The sequence below is a fragment of the Carcharhinus amblyrhynchos genome, chromosome 9 (assembly GCF_965287045.1).
Source record: "Carcharhinus amblyrhynchos chromosome 9, sCarAmb.v2.hapA, whole genome shotgun sequence".
Taxonomy (NCBI): Eukaryota; Metazoa; Chordata; class Chondrichthyes; order Carcharhiniformes; family Carcharhinidae; genus Carcharhinus; species Carcharhinus amblyrhynchos.
The window spans coordinates 84,154,025-84,172,560 of NC_137332.1; positions in this window are offsets into that span (position 1 = coordinate 84,154,025).

Sequence of the window (18,536 nt, forward strand, 5' to 3'; positions counted from 1 at the left end):
ACTCCTGCAGTGATGTCCCAGGATAACTCCCTCCTGACTGTATCCCACTGTGCCTTCTGTGCTGGGAGATTGGAGGTAGTGAACACGGTTCACCATTTTCTCCCGTCTCAGTAACAAACATCCAGCTGCTCTGAGCTCCTTCTTTCACTTCCTCTGTTGGTTACATTTCAATCTTCCGATCTGACAGTCTTTGCAGTTATTTTTGACACTGGGGATTTGTGCTGTGGTCTGAATCTCTAACAATAACTGTCCAATCAGTGAAAAGAACAACAGCTCAGAGCAGTCAGGACTGAGGAGCCAGGCTCACTGGGAAACACATTGGGAAGATCAAAGCCATGGTCTTCATCTCCCGATACAAACTCCATCCCTTCCCCTTTGGAGTGTCTGACACTGAACCACACAGTCCACAGCCATGGTGTCCTATTTGACCCTGAGATGAGTTTCCCACCACATCATCCACTCCATCACTCAGAACACCTATTTCCACCTCGGTAACATCTCCCGAGTCCTCCTGCCTCACATCATCTTCTGCTGAAAATCTCATCCGTGTCTTTGTTACCCTCTGAACGTTACTATTCCAATACTGTCCTGGCCGACCTCACACCTACCACCGTCCGTAATCATCAACTCACCCAGAACTCTGCTGCCCGGATCTGAACTCACACCAAATCCACCAAATCTGAACTCACCCACCACCCCCTGTTCTCACTGACCTACACTGACCCCCGGTCCAGCAATGCCCTGATTTTAACATTCTCATTCTGCCTCTCAAATCCCTCCCTATCCTATACCCTCCCTACCTCTGTAACCTCCTCCAAGCTGCCTAATTTAGTGTGCTCAGTAATCTTGGATATGTGACTCTCTGTTCCTTCATCCAAGTCATTGACAAATATAGTGAAAAGCTGAGGCTTCAGCACAGATCCCTGGGGACATCACTATTCACAGCTTGCTGATTGGAATAACGCACACACTATCCCCACTCTCTGTCTCCTATCTCCGAACCAATTCCTTATCCATGGCAAAAGCTTTCCTCTAATTCCATACTTTATTCACAGCCTCTCGTGTGGCACCTAACCGAATGTCTTCTGGAAATGCATAGAAATAATATCCAGAGACATTCCCTTCTCGAGCACATTAGTGGCTCACTAACAAATGTAACCAGCTTAGTTGAATGTGTCTGACTCTTTTGAAAACAATGCTGACTCTCTGATCAGTTCATGTTTCTCACTCGTTCTGTCTCTAATAAAACATTCCAGTGAGTTTCCCACAACACACATTAAACAGAGCTGTTAGCTGTGAATGACTCTAGTAAAACAGCTAGTACATACATGAGGGGCTGAATGGCCTCCTCCTGTGCTGTAGATCTACCTAACTCCTTGACTGAAACATCTGGATTGGAAGAGGAGGTTAAACAGTGAGTTGAAGGTAGACAAAGTGTTATTAGTGGGTCATGTCCAATGTACATTGTGTCCATCTCTCTCTCAAAAAGATGGCAGCAAATTTCCCAAAAAACTATGTGCCATTGGAATGGGAAAATGGGAGATTTTCCTGCCATTTTCTGGGCATAATTAGTTGAGTATCCGGCACTTGGTGTTTCACAAAATCCACGAGGGATTTACGCCAGTGGACGGGGTTAATCCCACCCGTGAGAACTGAATCAGAAACCCCAAATCCCTGCCTCGTGATGGTTTTCCCCAACCTAATTACCCACTCCCCTGATCACAGGCCCCGACTTCCCCATCCCCACCTCCCCTTCCCCAGTAGACTGGCCTCCCGATGGCTTCCCCAATACCCCCCACCCCTCCAATTGTCAGCCCCGACACCCCACTCCCTGATCACCAGCCTCCTCCTCATGGCTTCCTCAACTGGAAGGTTCCTGCTGAACTCAGCAACAACTCTGGCCTCCCCGGCCCCCACACCAGCTTCTAAACAAACATCAGCGATGGAATTGTGGGGACAGGCAGAAAGAAACTTTAGTAAAAGTCAAACCAGCTTTACAGTCATCGTCATTGCTCATGCATTTTGACCCGAGCAAACCATTTGGAATCCTTGTGATGCCTCTCTGTACTTTGCAGGGGGGTGAACACACAGTAGATGTACAGTTGGGAGTGAGGTTCAGTCAGATATAGAAGGAAAACTCAGTCAGTCCAGCAGGCAGAGAAGACTTGGTCTTGATAAGGCACACGGGAGGATTGGAAGGTTAAACAGCATCTATTTTAATACAAGGAGCCTGTCTGGTCAGGCAGATGAACTTAGAGAGTTGGTCAGCACGTGGAAATATGAGATTGTTGTAATCACTGAGATATGGTTGAAAGAAGGGCAGGACTGGAATCTCGACATTCCAGGGTATAGAAGTTCCAGGCGTGATGGGGGTGGGGGTGGGGGGCGGTGTGAGAGAGGAGGGGATATTGTTTTATTGATTAAAGAGACCAAGCCTGAAGTAATGAGGGAGGAGGTATTGGAACGCCCTTCAAATGAGGCCATATGGGTGGAGTTGAGAAATATAAAGGGTGATCATTGTACTGGGATTATACTACAGCCCTCCCAACACTCAGAGGGAGATAGAGGAGCAGATATGTAGGCAAATCACAGAGAGAGGTGTGAGAGGAATAGGGCTATAGTAATCGGGGATTTCAACCTCACCAATATTAACAGAATCACCTCAGTGTGAAAGGATTAGACAGGGTGGAATTTTTGAAGTGATTCCAGGAGAGCTTTTTGTGTCAGTAGATAGATAATCCAACTCGGGATCGCCAGTGCTCGACTTAATCCTTGGGAATGAATCCTGGCAAGTTGTTGAAGCATCAGTGGGTGAGCATTTTGAGGATGGGGAAGGTGGACACAGCAATGAAACATGGAGTTTAATCCTGATAAGTGTGAGGTGATGCTCACACTTCCAGAGAGAATTCTCTGGAATTCTCTGCCCGTTGAAGTGGTGGAGGCTACCTCGCTAAATATATTTAAGACGCGGGTAGATAGGTTTTTGGTAGGCAAGGCAATTAAGGGTTATGGGGAGAAAGTGGGAAAGTGGAACTGAGCCACTTCAGATCAGCCATGATCTTATTGAATGGCGGGGCAGGCTCGAAGGGCTAGATGGCCTCTTCCTGCTCCTATTTCTTATGTTCTTATGATGCATTTTGGAGATTTAATAAAGGTTGGATGTGCACAATGAACGGTCGGTCCTGAGGGAGAATTGAAGAACAAAGGGACTTTGGTGTACAAGTCCATGGATCCCTGAAGGTTGCATTACAGGGAGATACTGCGATGAAGAAGGCAATTGGAATGCTTGCCTTCATTAGCCGGGGTTCGAATATGGGGGCAGGAAAATGGGATTAATATCGATTGGTATTGGATGGTCACCATAGACATGGTGGGACGTAGGGCCTGTTTCTGTGCTATGTGACTGTATGATGCTATATGGAGTTGGAGCAGTTCTATCCCATAGACTGGCAGATGGGACAGAGAGGTTAAATTCATTTGTTTCGAGTGCTTTGTCAGACGTTGAGAAAATGTACTCACAAATTGACAAAGAAAGCCCAGCAGTTATCTACACAGTGAAAAATTTCACCAGTATGTCTATGGGCAGCATTTCACCATCGTGTCAGACCATAAGCCATTGTTAGGGCTTTTCCAGGACATTAAGCCAGTGCCACCTATTGCCTCTGCCAGGGTGCAGAGATGGGCATTGCTGCTGGCACTAAACAGCTAAACCTTCCAACATAGGCCGGGAACACAGATCTCAAATACAGATGCATTGAGCTGCCTGCCGCTACCACAGACCACACCGTCACCGCCTGTTCCACAGGAGATAGTATTGGCTCTGCATTATTTGGCCTCTGCCTGTCTCAGCAGCCCACATTCAGATGTGGACAGATAGGGAGCTGGTGTTAGCAAAGGGCAAGAAAATGGTACTGACCGGGTGGCACTTTGACAAGGCAGAGCAAATGAAGCTGTATTTAGATTGCAGGGACCAGGTACCCTGTGAAGATGGGGTGCTATTGTTGGGGGGGTGGTCTGTGTCATGGTATCATCCCTTGTGAAATGGCCATTGCTCCTTAAGTTACATGATATCCAAACTGGCCAGAGCAGAACTAAAGTGTTGGACAGAGGTTATGTCTGGTGGCCTGGCATTGACAGAGACATTGAACAAATGGTTGGGCAGTGTGAGATTTGTCCGACTCAGCAAGCGTTACCTCCACCAGCGAACATGCTCCCTTGAGATGTCCGGCCATCTGTGGTCAAGGTTTCATGTAGATTTGGCTGGATGTTTTTTGGGGCAGATGTTCCTGGTGTTAGTCGATGCCCATTCCAAGTGGCTGGACGATCAGCTCATGAGATCCATCACAGCCTCCATTTACCATTGATAAACTGAGGCAGATCTTTGTGATCCATGGTCTTCCTGAAGTGTTGCTATCAGACAACGGAGCAGCATTCACGCTGATGAATTTCAGACTTTGGTCAAGTCTAATGACATTTGTCATGTCAGCTCAGTCCCCGACCATCCTGCCCCGAATGGGTTGGTGGAGTTTGGTAATATAAACAGGACCGAGGTTTAAGGCTGATAAAATTGGATATCCTAAATTAAGGATTGGGAATATTAAAATCAAACACAGTCAAACACAGGCAGGCCAATTGTACAAATACACAAACGTGTCTGGGCCTGACCCATCAATCACCCAGCAAAGGTTGTTGCACCCTACTGATACTTAGCAGGAGATCATTGCACCCCATTGAAATGCACCGGCCTATTGTTAGAAGCCCAGATCAGGACAGACTTTCTGTCACCGAGAGTTCCTGCAGTTACCTTGTCTGATAACAGGTTACATATTAGCAACTCCATGGAGATGGACACCTGGGGGCGGGCCCTGGTGTCCTGTCAGGCAGACATCAAGAAACCCCCTGCGTGTTGGAACCTCCTCCTGGGACCTCATTGGCCAGGCACCAGAGACGTTTCTGGAAAGGCAAGCAGGCAGAGGGATAAAGGGACACATTTCAGACACACCAAGAGCGAAGGCTCGACGAAGGAAGTGACGTTCACCATCCAGAAGACTGACCAGGGAGGGAAGGAAGGGAAAAGCTGCCATCGAGGCTCACCTTCGTGATGACAGACCAGAGAGACTCAGAGAATCGAGCCTGCAGTTTAACCAAACCATCTTTGCGGGTAGTATAGTTGAATCTGGGATATCCTGTTGTTTTATGTGGGTAATTTAAGAGTTACTAGTGTTATTATGAATAAACTTGTTGAACCTTTACTTGTGTTTGTCCTTTGTCCATCTTACAAATAAGGGCACCGGGGTAAAACCTTGGAGTTAGCAAACTGGTGGAAAGTATCTGAGAATTAACAGGTACAACATTGGCACCCCAGAGAGGGCTTTGATGAGAAGTGATACATTGCCTCGAAGTTGAACCCTCAGCCCGGTATTCTCCAACACTCCGTCTGAGCCTGAATTAAGAGAGAAATTGCCCCACGTGACGGCCAGTCTTAAGTGAGTGAAGGACTAATACAGATTCAACCAGTAAATTGGGCCAGAGATCTAGTGTCTGTAACACAAGGTGGACAAACTGTGTAGTTAAAACTAGAACAGTCTGGGGAATTTGGGTAAAATCTACGGGAGGGAATTTCATGAAAACCTGACCCCTACCCCAATCCCTTACCTATACTCAAGTGACAAATCCTAAAAGGAAATAATTATGGCCAGTCATGCCGAATGGGAGGAAGTTCCCTGTTTATATTTGAACCCAAAGTGGCCCAAATATGCATAGTGGGGTGATGCCCTGAAACTGGATCTGGGATCTGAGGGAGAGAATTGTTGGAATCATGCCCATAAGGAAATAGGTAAAGGGGCCTCCCAAGCTTAGGAAGGTGATTGCAATTGCCAGTTGTCTAGAACAGCTCCTTGGTAGGGAAGCAGAGATCCAGGTTAAACGGGACAGAGAGGCGACATAGCTTTAAATTAAGGGCTGGTAATTACAGGACGGATGTCAGAGGTAGGTTCTTTACTCAGAGGGTAGTAAGGGCGTGGAATGCCCTGCCTGCAGCAGTTGTGGACTCGCCAACTTTAAGGGCATTGAAATAGTCAGTGGATAGGCATATGGATAACATTGGAATAGTTTAGGTTAGAGGGTCATTAGATTGGTTCCACTGGTCGGCGCAAGATCGAGGGCCGAAGGGCCTGTACTACGCTGTAATGTTCGATGTTCTCTCTGTTCTAGGTAACCCAATTCAAGCAGGACTTAATAAGCGCTACCGCATGCATACAACAATTGGAAGTGGAGGTACACACACGAGAGGAAAGGGACCAAATCAATATGATACACATGAGCCAATTCCAGGATCAATGTGATAAAACCTATCAAAGTGTGCTGTCAGTGAGAGAGAGAGAGGCTGCGCTCCAACAGATAGAGGAAGTTAAACGTAAATGCAGTGACCTGCAGGCTGCAGTAAAAGTTTTGCACCAAGCAGGAAAAGCAAGTACAGCTCGCACAACAGACCACTGCAAATATTTGCCTGAGTTTGCAGAATTAAAATCACAACTGGCCATAAAAAGGCTAGTAATTTGTGCATACGCAACTGAAACAGGGGATAGTGACCCAGGAGTAGAGTGAGGGGGATTTAGAAGAGGATGCCTGCCATTATGCAACAGCTAGAATCACTGCTGACTGGGGATCCCCCACCTCCCTTCCCCGTAATGGAACCAACGGCACCACCTCATCCAGCCCCCAACTCGGAAAACTCAGTCTCAGCTCCTCGTCCTATTCCCATCCCAAGAAGCCGAGTCACTAATCCGGTTCCTGTGCCGATGAATCCGTTCACCACCCGACAACAGGATGGACAGAACCACAATGTGACTTATGTAACTCCATACACCATGACCCAGTTCCCTGATATAGCCAAAGTGATTGGAGTATTTGAACCCTCTGGGGATCCACATGCTCTCTTTGACCAGGTCACCCAATATCGTGTTTTAAACGGCCTAGACGAGGCAGAAGTGGTTAACCTTATTCCGTTATGTTTAAGTCCTGCCATCCGTTCCGCCCTACCCAAACCCCAGAACGTGACCAGGGGAACCCTACCAGAAATGAAGGCAGCCGTTCTGGCTGCCATCGGCTACAATAGGGATGACCTGGTACAAGGCTTCAACAGTTACCAACAAAAGAGAGGGGAACATCTGACAGCCTGTGCTGGCCAAACATGGAACTAATTTGTTGCAGTTTTCGGCCGATGAAACGAGTCAGCTATTTACCATTTATATAGATGATCTGGAGGAGGGAACCGAGTGCAGGGTGTCGAAATTTGCTGATGACACCAAGATTGGGGGAACGGCAAATTGTGCGGAGGGTGTGGAGAGTCTGCAGAAGGATCTAGATACGCTGGGCGAATGGGCCAGGAACTGGCAAATGGAATTTAATGTTGGCAAGTGTGAGGTGGTCCACTTTGGTAGGAAGAATGGTAGGAAGGACTATTACTTACGTGGCGAAAAACTGCAGCAGGCGATGGTGCAGAGGGACCTCGGGGTCCTTGTGCATGAGTCGCAAAAACCCAGCTTGCAGGTGCAGCAGGTGGTCAGGAAGGCGAATGGGATGCTGGCCTTCATCGCGAGGGGGATTGAATATAAAAGTAGGGAGGTCTTGCTGCAGCTGTATAGGGCATTGGTGAGGCCGCAGCTGGAGTACTGTGTGCAGTTTTGGGCGCCGCACCTGCGCAAAGATATTTTGGCCCTGGAGGGAGTGCAGAGGAGGTTTACTAGGCTGATACCGGAGTTGAGGGGATTGAGCTATGAGGAGAGGCTGAATAAACTAGGCTTGTACTCGTTAGAGTTTAGAAGAATGAGGGGAGATCTCATTGAGACGTATAAGATGATGAATGGGATGGACAGGATAGAGGTGGAGAGACTCTTCCCGCTCAAAAAAGACAGTAGGACTAGGGGGCACAGCCTCAAGATAAAGGGGAGGCGGTTTAGAACGGAGTTGAGGAGGAACTTCTTCACTCAAAGGGTGGTGAATCTCTGGAATTCTCTGCCCGTTGAAGTGGTGGAGGCTGCCTCGCTAAATATTTTTAAGACGCGGGTTGATGGGTTTTTGATAAGAGAAGGGATTAAGGGTTATGGGGAGAGGGCGGGAAAGTGGAACTGAGCCACGACAGATCAGCCATGATCTTATTGAATGGCGGGGCAGGCTCGAAGGGCTAGATGGCCTACTCCTGCTCCTATTTCTTATGTTCTTATGTTCTTATGAGTCCAATTAAATGCACACCACCGGTCCACATGGATCCGGACCCTGATAGCACACGCCACTGAGGGGAGTCGGAAAGCCTGTGACAATGTTGACCCTGATGATAATACACACACAGAAGCCTGGGCCATCCGCAAAATGCCTCGTGTGTGGGAACAGGAAGTCAGACAAACAGACACCCCACCAAGCCCACAAAACACGGAATGATGAACTCGATCCACACAGACCCTGGTTTGGTGTAACGAAGGGGGAGGTGGAAACAGAGGACAGGGAAACTCACCCCCGTATACGCCCATCAATCATCAATACAGAAGATTGCAGCCCCGCAGAGAACCCCGATATATTCCCAACCCCAGGTACAGGGAACAAGATAAAACCAATCCCAGATATACATCCTCACAAGCACAGTGTTATAACTGTGGGCAACCCAATCATTTTGCCTGGGACTGTAGGGCACCACCAAATTTTAGGGGACCAGCAAACCTCACACGCCCATACACCCCTGCTGATCGCCGACACAGGGAACCACAAGACCGCACAGGACATAGGTCCAATCCCCGATACCGAGAATGATATAGAGCTGAGCCCAGAGGCCCACGCCCACAAGCAGGGTGTTATACCTGTAGGCAACCCAACCATTTTGCCCAGAACTGTAGGGCACCACCCAATGACCCCAGATGACCATCTCAGCGGTTCCCTGATGATGGACCCCGACCCATGCCCCTCGAAGGACCAGCCTGACAAGCAGCTATAACCCCCACCCTGTATCCCCAGGACCAGCACACGCACCCTCGGTTCCCACCCCAATTTACAGGGTTTCAGGAATAAAACCCTGCCCCAGGGGACCCTGACGAAAAGAATGGGGAACCTGAAAACCTTACCCACTATGGCACCCTGGTACTGGGACTCCCAGAACCGTTTGACCCGATGCTCACTAGCAGAGGTGGTAATGCAGTGGGTACCTGGCAGCCAAAGCCCACCCATATAGGTTCCCTCCACTAAGAAAGAATCAGGACATCACAGTCCAGGTTGTAAATAGCTGTATCCATCCACTCTACACATCATCCAATCCAAAAGAGCTTCTTATCTGCCCACATTACACTGCGTCATAATCTTCCCACACACCACAGTTTGGTTGTGGGATGAGGAATCTAATGTTATTCTGTGCCATAGTCCTCCAACAACAAGAACACCTGCCACATACCCAACATTTTATTTTCACGCTCTGCAAACTCCTTACCCCACTCAACCCCATTAAACAATGATTGCCGACCAACCCTTCGTATGATTCTATTGGGCTTTTATTATTCATTTACTTATTTCCTTGTTTTTGTTTTTTTTATAAAAAGAGGGGAATCATATGACATTCTTGTAATGAGATGAAAAAGAGAATCGGTATTAATAAGCATTAACAGGTGCTACCTTGATCTCCCCCAGAATGAACTACATACTTCTCTGCTATCTGGGACTCCTCATCTCAGACCGAACTACAGACACCGCATCAAGCAAAGACCAGAATATCAGCCTCCGATACCCCGGGTATATGTGGTTCACCCCACCAGATGCAGGCAAATGTGAGGATGGCTGCCTATTGATACACGTCAGTAAGGATATCACCTCTGGGTGTAATCACCAAAGAGTGATGAATAGGAAAGATAATGGGAGCTCTGATTACTGCTCCCTAAGGGTGACCCTCATTAGTGATTGATGGGTGTACACTAACCATGGGTGCGTGGATTTAGTCTGTCTCGCCCATGGCCCAGAAAAAGGGCTGGAATTAGGGAAGAAGTGCCCCGGTAAGGTTATTCAGAACGAGTATATATACTCCGAAATTAAGAATGGGTTAAGACCAACTGTTAGCACAACCATCCCCACTTGTTCCAAATCCACCCCAGGGCACCAAAATGGGTTGATACTAAAACATACAGGGAAAATATTATTTGACAACACACATTACAAATTGGTACCAGTAGTGGTAGATTTAGCCAGAACACAATTACCAGACTGGTGTCCTTTTGAAAATTGTCCCTCCACTTGACCCAGAAGCTGCTAAGCTGAAAGACTGGGACACACGTGGGGGGAGAGATGCCCAGGTCAAAGGGACACAAGAGGAGGGAAATCCTGAATGACCGGTGACTGTGTACGGAGCAGGGTTATCCACCATTAATGCACTGGATCTGGCTGATTTGGGTAATAATCTCAGAGTCCTAACCCGACAAGTTAAACAGGCCTTGGACAGCTTAAATGAAAATGCTCGACAAGATGCTGAGGGAGACTTAGCTGAGAACAGGGCTAGTATCCTTATGGTTACTGTACTAGAAGAACATGCCCAAACTATTAATCAGATCGCCCGAGAGAGGGTGGAAGATGATGCCAGGCAACAGAACCGAGCTCTATGTAGCATCTATGAGCAATGGATAGTCAAGCAGTTAAGAGCGAATCTCGACCATGTTAGCAGGAGAGAAGTTCCGTCCTGGATCAATGATGAACAGATTGAACACCTGTACCAGGGAAAAAGACACCCCAATGTCACTAACTGCCAATTACGGCAACTGACCAAGGTCTGGTCTAACGGTAGTTGTAGAGAAACCCCGGGGACTGCACTAGGAATGGTGTTGGGAAAAATTTTAAAAGATAAGGTTGGGTTGAGACTTTTTGAAGCTGAAAATATAGGGATCACTAAAGGAGGGATGTGGATGGGATACCAGGGGACTCTATCGTATGTGGTTGAGAAAGGAGAGAAGCTCATAGGCACCAGTCTGGAGAAATGTGAACACACAGATAAAATGGTTGTGTGTCCATATCCAGTGTATGAAAATGAACATGCCCTCTGTGGATTCAGAACAACCACTAACCTAAATTGTACACTGGAAATTTGAAATTTGGAAAGGGATGTCACCTGGGTGGCTTACAGGGGGAGAGAGAATATTTTATTACAACCTCGCTGGAAAATTACCAGAATGGGGCAGCCATTTGTAACATTCACAACACTACCTTTTGCATTAAACCACAGATTCCCGCTAGGATAGGATTAATTGAGATGGTAGACATACACAGAAGAGAAAAAACACTAATAAATGCGAGCGAGAAATTGAGACAAAGCTTGGGAGACTATTTTGAAAAATTTGATACTGGGATAACACTTGTTCCCAAGAAACTTCAACAGATTCGGACACAATTGATCGCAGCCCACAAGACCTTTGTCAAAATGGTGCAACAAACAGGGGAAATAGAAAAGAACATTAGAGAAATTAGAGTCATTACATGGTGGGAGGACCTCTGGGATTGGGGTTCAAATGTCCAAATCTACCCATGGGTCCACATTCTGTCACACCTGGCTGTAATAGGAATCCTAGATATGGCAGTGTACGTAACCATCCTCACATCTAAATTCACCTGATGGAAGAAGGAATTTCTGTAAAACTTGGACTCGGTAAGGGCCATCCAACATTGGGAGAGGCTCTACAATCAAGAGCCTGGATACTCTCCCATCTATATTTAATATGTATTGTCACTTGTCATTTTGCACTGTTTATTGCTTTGTGTTGTATATACTCAATTGATGTATTGTTTCTTTTTTTTAAATTGTTTTACTTCATTTAAATTTGTTGGTACGATTGTGGGTTAGGGATGATTCTATCAACCCCAGATTCAGGGTACTTGCTTTTTGAGATGGTTTGGTGAGAATTGTGTGATCGGCTCATTGACGTTCACTGGATCAACAGGAGGGAGTGTGGTAATATAAACAGGACCTAGTTTTAAGGCTGATAAAATTGGATATCCTAAATTAAAGAATTGGGCATATTAAAATCAAAGACAGTCAAACCTCGGGCAGGCCAATTGTACAAATACACAAACGTGTCTGGGCCTAACCCATCAATCACCCAGCAAAGGTTGTTGCACCCTACTGATACTTAGCAGGAGATCATTGCACCCCATTGAAATGCACCGGCCTATTGTTAGAAGCCCAGATCGGGCCAGACTTTCTGTCACCGAGAGTTCCTGCAGTTACCTTATCTGATAACAGGTTACATATAAGCAACTCCATGGAGATGGACACCTGGGGGCGGACCCTGGTGTCCTGTCAGGCAGACATCAAGAAACCCCCTGGGGATTGGAACCCCCTCCTGGGACCTCATTGGCCGGAAGCCAGAGAAGTTTCTGGAAAGGCAAGCAGGTAGTGGGATAAAGGGACACATTTTCAGACACCAGCAAGTGAAGACTTGATGAAGGAAGTGACCTTCACCATGCAGAATACTGACCAGGGAGGGAAGGAAGAAGCTGCCATCAAGATTCACCTTCGTGACAACAGACCAGAGGGACTCAGAGAATCGAGCCTGCAATTTTAACCAAACCATCTTTATGGGTATTATACTTGAATCTGGGATGTCCTCTTGTTTTATGTGGGTAATTTAAGAGTTAATAGTGTTGTTATGAATAAACTTGTTGAACCTTTACTTGTGTTTGTCCTTTGTCTATCTTGAAAATAAGGGCACCGGGGTAAAACCTTAGAGTTAGCAAACTGGTGGAAAGTATCTGAGAATTAACAGGTACAACAGGAGTGAGCCATGCTGATGTTCAAGGCTCCATGTGAAGCAGGTTCATGGACCGCTGCCATTGCGATTGGCCAGTTATTTGCTGTCCTATAACACTACACCTCACACCATCACTGGGGTCATGTCGGGGTCACGCCTGCAGAGTTGTTAATGGGTCGGTACCTGTGTACCTGTTTAGATTTAATGTTCCCAAATTTGTCAGGGAGGGTGGAGGCTCAGCAAGCCTCTCAGAAAGGGTATCATGACTCTCAGAAAGGGGACAGATTGTTTAATGATGGCAACGTCATGTTGAGAGGGAATTTGGGTGGCGGACCTGCCTGGGTGCCAGGGAGAGTTGTGGAAAACATGGGGAGACATAGGGCCGTTGAGTTAAGGAGCATGTTGGCTACCTCCACACGAGAATAGAACAAGTTCCAGGAGATGAGCAATTGGACCCCGCATCCAGTTTGTATGTACCAGCTCTGAACATGATGGCTCCATATCCATGGTGAGGCCAAGGCAGCCTCTGGCTTTGGTGGGTAAGGCTGAGGAAAGGGCCGTCCAGGGCCTAGCTCCAGAGGTGGTTAGCACATCCACCCCATCAGTGGATCCTGTATCGATGGCTGCTGAAGTGCCCCTGATAGAGTTACAGTGTTCCGCAAGGTTCCAGAAATCTCTGGACCAGCTGACATTATGAACTGTCTTTCCCTGGTGTCCCTTCTGTAATATTGTTGTTTCTCTGCCTGTGTGTTAACTGTTGTACTTTTTGTTTTATCACAGGGAGTCCAAGATGTTCCGGGGGAAGGAGTGTGTGAGCCTGGTCCCTTTAAGGGGCAATCCTTCACAGGCCACATGACCAGGCCGGAGCCAATGGAGTGTGAGGATGTGAACCTGGGCCAATCGGGAGTGAGGGCGATCATTCCTGGGACTGGAGGCTTCAGTTGGGGTCAGGATGTTGTTGGGAGTAGACCTGTGTGGTTGTGTTGTTAAACCCTTCATTGTAAATAGTTCTTCTCATCAATAAAGCCTTTATTTAGTTATTTCCAAATCCAGTCTCCTCCAGTTATTACAATCAGCATCTGTACCACTTTGGACAGCAACAGTCTCTGATAACATCAAATACACAGACTAACTATTCAACTGGAACAGTTTCACCAGCTGCTGTCACCCTCCCTACTTCCCTCCATTTATTCTGCATTCTCACCATCTCCCCTCCATTTCTCACTGAATCCTCCAGTTTCCTAGTCTTTCCTGTGACCAGGTTCACCTGCCCCCTTCCCCTTGGGATTGTTCGATTGTTTTGTTCCAGAAACTTTCTGGTTGTGGTCAGGGTTCTCTCCACCGCAACCCGAGACATTGGGTCTGGGGTAGTGTCGATGTTTAACATTGTGTCCCACCTTGGACTGAATACATAACCAGTGAGGGTCTGACCCACACGATGAGAGTTTGTCACCGTAAAGGAGTCAGGGATCTGTAAGCAGAAGATGTGATTAATGTCAGTCTGTAATCCTGCAGATAGGAATCTCATCCTGTCCATGGAAACCTTTCACTGAAAGGTTAAATCTCTGTTAACTGATCCTTGTACTGACTAAACTATCAATTCTCTGTCACTGCTAATTTGTATTGGGCTGTTTTTAGTCTTTCAATCTTTTGTCATTTCTGTTGTGCAGCATTCGCCTCTTGGTCAGGTTGTTGTTGTAAATGAGAATTGGTTCTCAATTGACTCACCAGGTTAAATAAAGATTCAATAAAATAAATGTCCAAAATAAAAGCAAAATACCGCACATGCTGAAATCTGAAACAAATCCCAGGCGTTTTGGTTCCACCTGAGCCATTACCTTATCCCTCACTCTGGCATCTCCTGGGTAGTCACTCCCCTTCAAGACTCGAAACATTGGCTCTGCTCTCCCCCTCCACAGATGCTGTCAGACCTGCTGAGATTTTCCAGCATTCCCTGTGTTAGTGTGTGAAATAAATGGCTCGGGTGGACGATGGTACAGTAGTTAGTAATGATGCCTCACAGCGCCAGGGAACTCCATTCAATTCCAGCTTCCCGTGACTGTCTGTGTGGAGTTTGCACGTTCTCCCAGTGTCTGCATGGGTTTCCCCCGGGTACTCCAGTTTCCTCCCACAATCCAAAGATGTGCATGTTAGGTTGATTGGCCAAGCTAAATTGACCATTTGTCCCAAGATATGTAGGTTAGAGGGATTAGCAGGTTAAATAAATGGATTTATGGGGATAGGGGGTGGATGGGATTGTTGTCAATGGGCTGATCGGTCTCCTTCTGCACTGTAGGGGTTCTGCGAGAGAGAAAGTAATCTTGTGTGAGAATGCAGCAGTGTGTAGGGGAGGTTTGGACTGTCATGAAAGCCACTTAGAACATAGAACATCGAACACTACAGCACAAACAGGCCCTTCGGCCCACGAGTTGCGCCGATCACATCAACACCTATCTATAACCCCCAATCCCATAAAACCCCATATACTCATCCAGAAGTCTTTTAAAAGACCCCAGCGAGTTCGCCTCCACCACCACTGACGGCAGCCGATTCCACTCACTCACCACCCTCTGAGTGAAAAACTTACCCCTAACTTCAAGAAGTTTAAGGGAAACACAATTGCAGAATTGTTACTGATGGGTTTCAGGGTATTCCAGGGGCAGATGATGTAATTCTGTGATTCAGTATCACATTCTCATATTCTCATTAACAGGGTTCTATTCCAGCCCTGGACCAGATATTCCCGGGATCCTCCCTGCTCTCGTTTCCACTGCCGGGAATTTGAATTTCTATTCCTCTGCCCCTGATATGTTGTATGTCTGTCATTGATCATTAAAGATGCAGACAATATGAGTGGAGATCATATTAGCATAGGTTCAAGAGATGTGTATTGTCTCCAGACAGGACAGTAAGTGACATTTTACAAGCCCAGGCAAGTCATGGGGGTTACAGATAGTGCGATATGAACCCCAGATCCCGGTTGAGGCCGTCCTCATGTGTGCGGAACTTGGCTATCAGTCTCTGCTCAGCGGCTCTGCGTTGTCGTGTGTCGTGAAGGCTGCATCTTTAAGACTTGAATAGCTGGTGAGCTGCAAAGACTTGCATTCTAATCAGTATTCTATAAACTGTGTGTGACTTTATATGCCTTTCTCTGATCAGAACCTTCCACACACCTGACAAAGGAACACCGTTTCCGAAAGCTTGTGGGATTACTATCAAATAAACTGGTTGGACTTAAACCTGGTGTTGTGAGACTTCTTACTGTGTTTACCCCAGTCCAACGCTGGCATCTCTACTTCTTCACAAGAGCCAGAGGGTCATTGTAGAGAGTTATTTTTCAAACTAGAGGCTGAGGGGGCACAAGTGTGGTCACTTTTCTGTTGTCCCATTAGCCAATAAGGTCAGGACAAGACTGGTTAAATTGTCACTCACCTTCAGGCTCCCATTGGAGCATCCTGGTCCTTGCCATCATTGGAGGATAAATCTCGAGTGTTCCGGTGCTCCTTTAACCATGACCTTATCCCTCACTCTGGCATATCCTGGGGGAGTCGCTCCCCCTCAGTTCTTTCTCGTTCCTCCTGCTGCTGTGTGAACTCGGACCTCAATTCCTGAAGCTGTCTACACAACTCTACAATGTAGCTTCTTCTCGTCTCTTTCAATGGCCCAGTATCTTCACTCCCAGCTCTGCCTGTAATCATGGTGTTAATCCTGTGTTCCTACTTTGTGTAGCTGATTAATACGCTCACTAATACACCCACCCATCCTTTGTCCAGCTCTCCCTTTACCTGAACCCAACTTCTAGTCAAATGTTGGGAAATGTGACTATCCCAGACCCTCCGATTGTCTCAAACACAGATTCCTTCTCATTTTACTTTCAGTTTTTTATTCCATCTGGCCACGATCATCTGAAGATTCTCTTAAAGTCAGTTTCTCTATTGCCTCGATTGTTTAAAAAACTGTTTTCTTACGCTTTAGGCCCTTTTAACCATTTCATGTCAAAGAAGGTTGGTGGGGTGGGGAGGTCTCTCACTCTGGATCTTTGCTTATCTCCCCCTGTCTGGTTCCAATGTCACAGCTAATGGCCAGATTATTAAATTCAGTTTTCTTCAATAGTTTGTATGTTGTGTCCTTTTTCCCAAACTCTACCTCTGACCCTGAATCATTTGCTCAGAACCTTTTACACAGACAATAGTTAGTAACTTATCTGGTTCAGTTTGTCTGGAGGGACTTTACAGTCCAATAAAGTGTTTTCATCTAAGGAGCGGTGAGAGTTCCTTTCAGAGTCTCACTGAGATTCAGAACCGGACTCTGGACGTAACAGGAATGAACGACTGGGACAAGGATTGTGTTAAAACAACCATTTTATTGAATAATGATAATATGACAATGATAATTGATAAAATATATAAGAAAGATAATGTGTATGGAAAGGAAGAAAGATAACTTTATTGAAAGGAGAAAGCACTTCGTATATATCTGAAGAATAGAAGACAGTCGGAGGCATAGACTATTTTCTAAATGGGAAAATGCTTAGGAAATCAGAAACACAAAGGGACATGGAATCATTGTTCAAGATTCTCTTAAGGTTAACGTGCAGGTTCTATCGACAATTAGGAAGGAAAATACAATGTTGGCATTCATATCGAGAGGGTTTGAATACAAGAGCAGGAATGTACTTCTGAGGCTGTATAAGGCTCTGGTCTGACCCCATTTGGAATATTGTGAGCAATGTTGTGCCCCATATCTAAGGAAGGATGTGTTGGCCTTGTAAAAGGCTCCAGACGAGGTTCACAAGAGTGATCCGTGCAATGAAGAGCTTGTCTATGAGGAACGATTGAGGACTCTCGGTCTGTACTCACTGGAGTTTAGAAGGATGGGCGGGGGGATCTTATTGAAACTTACAGGACACTGCAAGGCTTGGATAGAGTGGACATGGAGAGGATGTTTCCACTGGTAGGAAAAACCAGAACCAGAGAGCACGATCTCAGGCTAAAGGGATGATCTTTGAAAACAGAGATAAGGAGGAATGTTTTCAGCCAGAGAGTGGTGAATCTGTGGAACTCTTTGCCGTAGAAGGCTGTGGAGGCCAGGTCATTGAGTATCTTTAAGTCACTGATAGATAGGTTCTTGATTAATAAGGGGATCAGGGATTATGGGGAAAAACATGAAAATGGGGATAAGAAAAATATCAGCCATGATAGAATGGTGGAGCAAACTCAATGGGCCGAGTGGCCGAATTCTGCTCGTATGTCTTCTAGTCTTATGTCTTGTGTTTGTTTGAAGACAAACAATAATCCAATTTGCTCTGATCCATGACAACTCCCCCAGAATTGGTGCACACTTTACCCTTCCCTGGGTACACACATTCTCAAGTGGCTCAGTAACCCCAATGGGTGAACACAAGAGTCAGTCCCTTAAGGGGTGGCATGAAGGCATAGTGATTAGTACTGATGCCTCACAGCTCCAGGGACCAGGGTTCGAATCCCGGCTTGGGTCACTGTCTGTGCAGAGTCTGCATGTTCTCCCTGTGTCTGCATGGGTTTCCTCCGAGTGCTCTGGTTTCACTAATAAATAATGTTTTTATAACATTTCCATTTCAAACCCTTCCTGCTGTTGTCCCTGGGTGACTATTCCACCTTGGCTGCAGTACTGAGTCTCTGAAACAATGTCTCTTTAACCTGGATTTCTGGTTCCATTCCAGTCTTGTGAAGACTGTGACACTGTCTGTCCCAAAATAAATCTCAGCTCTTCCCATAGGAACCTTAATGT